The 6,338-nt window shown below is 43.9% G+C and overlaps 1 pseudogene; it reads right to left on the bottom strand.

The window, feature by feature from the left end:
• Nucleotides 1-607: 607 nt before the first annotated feature.
• Nucleotides 608-3,325, bottom strand: LOC147450518 (uncharacterized; annotated as a pseudogene).
• Nucleotides 3,326-6,338: the final 3,013 nt, after the last annotated feature.

The following is a 6,338-nucleotide window of genomic DNA, read 5'->3' as shown; positions in this document are numbered from 1 at the left end:
AGCTCAGTGATCTCACAGCACCCCTATCCCCTAGCAAACACACATCCAGATACACAATCTACAAACAACTAATATCCAAGCCCGATCCCGACCACCTCGACTTTTGACCTTGCCCCACCTCCAAATAGAGAGCTCTCACATACTCGACACACGCTCATTTTCACATAGAAAGCTCTCATGCCCGAGATCTCTAAGAAGCACACACATATATCTGGCACCTTCGGAAAAAAGAGCGAGTGATAAAAAAGGATCTATACAGGTCACTCAAACAACAAGCATGTGGAGATTCAAGCTGATTCGATTGGCAAAATATGTACAATGATGGATCTCTCCAAAAACACTGTCTCCTAATCGATGAAGCATCCGTTGAATTTATATGGCACTCCTTTGTATGCACTCCGACTTTCTTTTTACTCACAGTCGGTAGCTTATAGCGCTACCCCTCATTGCACTTGGACAAGCTCTCTTGGTCGCCTCTCTTCTCTGTAGCACTCAACACCCCTCAACCAGCCCCCTTGTGGCCTCCGCTATCCTGCTCGACTCCTTCTCCCTCTGGTTTCGGTCACTCACCTCCTTGTGCAGATTTTCCTTCTCCTTATGCTTTGGCTCACGGCATCACAACCCCCCAATTGTGTAGTCGTGTGCAGATGGTGACACCTTCAAGCCCTCTGTGGCGCCCCCTTGTCGCTCGCAGACCCACCACCTCCTTCTCAAGGCGGCCCTCGGCCCCTCTGCAAAAACTGCGCCACCATGTTCTCTGCAAGCCTTCGGGCCTTCCGCAGTGTAGCCCACACCACCTCACTAGCGGCTTCTGATGACGTTGCCCCTCCTCTTGTGATCCTCCTCGACCTGCTCCTCTTGCAGCGCCCGCCTTCTGCAATGGCGCCCACCTCTCGGCCCTTCCCTGCTCAGCAAGACAGCCTCCTGTAGCTCTAGGCCTCTCCCAGCCTCACCTTCTCCACTGGCGGCCCTTTCAGCCCCTGATGAGTTGCAGCTCGCTGCCTCCTGCAGCTCTCGGCCTCAGCAAACCCTTCACCCCATCCTCTACTGCAGCCACCCCGTGGCTTCTCTTCTCCTGCTGCTCCCTGTAGTCGGCAACCTGCCGCTCTTCAAAAACAGCACCAGCCACCCTTTCCTATAATCGTCCCCCCCGTGCAACTGCATGGCTCTCTGGCCCTCACACTCGCCCTCCTCATCATGCAATTTACCACCTGGCCTCCTTTCCCATCGCGTTGCTCGTTTACTGCAGACCCACAGACGATTTTGCCTTCTTTTTTTCTTTAAAAGAATTGCACTTCAGCGGCCCTTCACACGGCCGTGCAACCTACAATCACTGAAGCCAAAAAACTCCGCATTGGCACCCCACACCAACTGCCATTGAGCAAAATCATTTCCACAACCTCTCTTCTCTGAGAAGTAGCTTCGCAGCACTTACATAATCAGTCGCCTATACCAAGCTTTGTCGCACATATAACTCCATATAAGAATCATTCTTCATGTCAAAGATCACTCTGTTGCATCTGGCCACAATTGAACATAATCCCCTCTTAAAATAATGCTACTCAAGATTCTCATCGAGAATAGTAAGATCGTTCCAATTGTTGACAAACTTGAGGTGTCATGGCTTCCAATTGAAAATTTGCTAGACTTCGTCCTTCAAGCATATAAAAAACCCCGATCTAGCTGAGCCTTGAAAATCATCTTTGACCTGCCAAATGCCACACCTTGCATACATATCTTTGCAATGCTTGCCATATCTAGCATCAAACAGCTGGCCAATCACTGTACCACCCACTTGGTATCTTCCATGTATCTACTTCAGGCTTTCTCCATGGTCGAGAATGTTTGGCTGCACCATCATTGCCCACCCCCTCGTTGAGCATTCATGCTCAACCACAGCATTATTTAGGTAAAATAGAACCGTATAAAGAGAATGATATAAAATAGAGCTATAGACTGCATAAGAAAAATGATAGTGGCTATATAGATAGGATATATATAGAGAGAAAAGCATTTGCTAATGCATCACCCGCCAGGGTCAATGGAAAGCTCATAGCTTCCCCAATCATAGTGTAGGCTCCACCTGGATCAAAAACAAAGCATTGGCCGTGGCCATCCACCTGTAAAGCATGGATATCCAAGCCTTTCTTCGCACTTGTAGGCCAATAGACAGCCCATCCTTCCAGCTCTTCATAGCATGGAGCTTCGCCACCCTGCATCCACAAGTCTTCGTGCCAACCAAAAGCATGCTTTTGCTCACTTGAAGCATTGGTACCACAAGCATCTATCGCATCACTTGCTAGAGAACCCTCCATGGTGTAGTCTTCTGCAAAAAAGCTTTTCCATTGAGACAAACACACCTGTAAAGCAACCTCCAATACCACATGTATCCATAGCATCCCATAAAATAGCAAGACCCTGCAATTTGCCTCCACCTGCTGCATAGACAAGCAAACCTGATCCCTCTGCAAACCTATATCCAAACCCTCTGTAAATGGCACCAAGGCCCCCTTCTCATATTCAAGAACATGACCTGCTAGAGCTTCATCATGTTCAAAGACCTCATCATTTGCAAGGTTGGTATCACCTTCCTTGTTGCATGGAGCCTCGTGCTCATAGGCTGCACCTGCATCAGCTTCCATAGAGCCACCTGCCGGAACTAACTCTCCACGGTCACACACAAACTCTGAAACTTCACCGTGCACCTCGACATGCCCCTCAGGGCAAGGTTGCCCCACCCCCTGCATAGACAAATCACTTCGACATACCCATGTTTCTGCTTCTAGCTCTTTCAAGTCACTCTCAAAAACGTGCTCTTCAACCAAACTGGATGCACAATCAAACCACATTTCTCCTCCAATAGGGACTCACCATCACACGATATTTGATAGGGCTGCTCGACGGGCAGATTCACACAAGGCATCTCCACATCTGCACTATGCTCCTCCTCGACCTTCAAATGGCTAACAAGCAACTCGCATACATCTTTCTCCACTTCATCTATACCAAAAACATCATAAGTTTCATACCTCGAAGACCGAGACTTTGTCTCCCACATGCTATCTTTGTCCAAATTACTGCTAGAGCTATGAGAAACGTCGGACTCCTCTTCTGATCTTGTCGATTCTTGGACTACTGCTACCTTCCTTGTTGCTGGCTCTGGAACTGGCACCTCTTCTTTAAGATCTTCTATCACCTCATCCTCTTGAGGAAGCAAACTGGGTGGCACTCTGAATATACCTCTCTGCACCTTTTGAGCTCTGGTTGGCACTTCTTCCACCTCTTCTAGCTTGGCATCAGTTTCACGTGCTCTGATTACATGCATATCAACAAAAAAAGGAGATTTTACCTCTTGACGCTCAATCTGTTTGGGCCTAGATCCACTTGCTACCGTGACTGCCGACTACAACAATCCTGCCTGCATCTTCTTCTTCATCTTTCGACTCTTTGCTTTGGCAATTCTGACGGCTTCATCAAAGGTCCTTGGATCTTCATAGTCCACTTGCTCACGAACATAGGGATGCAAGCATGATAGAAACCTTTCGAGTTTCAAATATCCCGCATTGGTTGCTTGGGTAGCAGCCGCCAAATCTCCCCAATAAGCTTCAAATTTATCAACAAATGCATAATCTTCGAATCCAGTTCTTTACGCAGTAATGAAATTTTTGCCTCATTGCAACTTGTATAAAGACAAGCCAGATTAAACCAGGCCTTTTTTGCAGATTTTGTTGAATGAATGTGAGGTGTAATAGTGTGCTTCATAGAAAAAAAAGAATCAATGCATGAGCTATGCATCTTTCACATCCCAACGAGCTTGCTCATTCGTAGGCACACCAGCTCTGGCAGCAACAACCTTGCCACCAAAACCTGCAATATCCTCAACATCACCTACATCCTCAGAACCAATACATAAATCAATGCCTTGCACAATGTTCCAAACGCCCTTTGACACAAGGACATGTTACATCATATAAGCCCACATAGGGTAATTGTCCCTATCCAATCTATCATCAGCACAGCAAACATCTGAACACATATGTGTTGTTGTCAGCCATGGTGAATGTTGCACCTGATGTGAAAACTGCTCGAAAAGAGGAGAGCTGAAGTGGAAATGACACATGCTATATAGCACAAACCGTAGAAGACTGTAAGGGACTTATTATGCAAAAAAATGGCACTGTCCCTGAATTTTTGCAAAAAATCATGAAATACTAGAGTGCGTAGTACTGTCTCTGTAGTGGAAACAAAGGCCGAAATGAGCAGGTGGACGCTCGCCAAAGCTCACAAAAATCAAAGAAAGTGAGCAGGTGTGTGTTGGAGCTGCTGGCAGATAAGCTCAGGAGGATGCAACCTACTCTGATACCAATTGTTGGAATTAGGATTGCAGGGAAACACACACAACTTGGAGAAGGTGAAGGAAGCTCAAGGCACACAACAGAGAGAGTATTACTTAGTGTGCAATGGAAAGATAAGATAACCCTAGAGTGATGGGCATATATACAATTCACGAGGGAAAAAACTTCCTAGTGACGGAAAAATGCCTTGGCGGTCCTAGGTGTGTTCCCACACATCACTACCACATGTATATGGTAACAACTTGTTGAGGTTACAAATATTATAAATAGCTTGACGGATAGTTTTTGACATATATAGCACGGCTATGTTCAGATAATGAAAATATTTCATTGTTGGTACGTAGATGTGATTGAGTTTTCACACTCTATTATGGTCCAACTTTTAATGTAAGGTTTTCACGTGGTTACCATGAAAAAACTAGTCATGAAAATGATAGTTCGGATATGTTTGTGTTAAATGTATTCACACTAGGTGTTATGGGCCCTACTGTTTAACACACACTAGTTTGGAATGGCACGCAAAGTCATGGGCATGATAGCTTACGAAGCATATTGCACCTTAGGTGTAGTATTTCTATGAGATCTATACCATCCACCATAGGAGATGAGATCTTGATATGGATATTTCTAGATCGATTACCTATACTATATACGTTTATTCAGTCAAGTCCACTAGTTTTTCGAGTTGGTTGACCACAATTTGTATAGATTATACGGATTCAAAAACATTGTTGTAAGTCATTGTGAACCCACGTTTACCAGTCTTTTGGAGGACTGTCTGTAAATGATTAAGGAGAAACAACAATACATTACCACTCGTCTAAAAATAGATGGGGCAATTGGAATGTATTAACCTGGTGCTAAGGATATGCTAAGGGCATACATAGCAAGAAGCAACCCAACTAGAAAGATTACCTTTCTAGTTAGGAGTTTGCTTCTCATGATGCAAAGCATGTTCCAACTAGTTTAAGTTTCTGCATATTATTGTCTAGTTTTTAACCTTGATCACAAGCTCTTATAAGGTTGTCTACTGGTAGAAAGTACAGCAAGTCAAGGAGTTAATATAGGTTGATGGGTAATGTCAGCAAGTCACTTGTATGGAAAGTTGAGAAGAGGTATTCCCAAATGTTCCAGTACCTTCAAAAAGTTTGACTCCTTGTTATTCACTTAAACACCTCTTAGTTGTGGTAACTCATTTACAGTACTCAAGTGAGTTATAAATAGAGTCTACACACTATGTTGGATTTCAGTCGATTACACCAACATTTGCACAGGGACAACAATGTGGAAAATCAGGATGTTTCTCTTGGTTTCATTGAACTTCCTATTGAACTGAGTACTAGCCACATGAACAGTTGGACCTCTGAGAGGTGCCACTGTGGAAAACATTAGTGTTCTTGAGAAGATCTTACCACTTTTGTTTTTGAAGAAAAAAACGCTTTTCCAAGGGGGGGACTAATGCCATGCCAAGGGTAGGACAAGGAGGGCATGGGCCTGGCAAAGTGTCGGACACACTTGCAGCATAGGGGTCTATATATAGCTAAGAGCTAGAGGGTTTTCAAATTCATTTTTTTTCTTACAAGAAAATTTCTTTGGTTATAAAATTTCTATTGACCACAATCTTACAATGTGCCCACACAAAAGACGGAAGATGAATTACCTTTAGAAGTTATCCATTCTTGATTTGTACAAACAAGAGGATATTACAAACACCAATAGACAACAAGGTTTTGATAGGTTACATAGTTTTATAGAAGAACACGTATTTAAAAAAAATTCATGTCATTAGGAAGAGAATGAGTTCTAGGAGGGCCTCATTATTTGTCAATTTAAGGGAGTCACACCTCTAGTATTACAAAAGCAATCAAAGGATAGCTTTTGAATCCAAAAAGGCAAAATGGCTAGTTTATTTGAATTCAAATTTTCCTCCCAAAATGAAATTTGAAATGTGACGGAAAAAACCATATCATGTAGCACATCTAC

This window comes from Adiantum capillus-veneris, chromosome 9 (assembly GCF_014529385.1).
Source record: "Adiantum capillus-veneris isolate H3 chromosome 9, ASM1452938v2, whole genome shotgun sequence".
Lineage (NCBI taxonomy): Eukaryota > Viridiplantae > Streptophyta > Polypodiopsida > Polypodiales > Pteridaceae > Adiantum > Adiantum capillus-veneris.
This window is presented reverse-complemented; position numbering and strand designations above follow the sequence as displayed.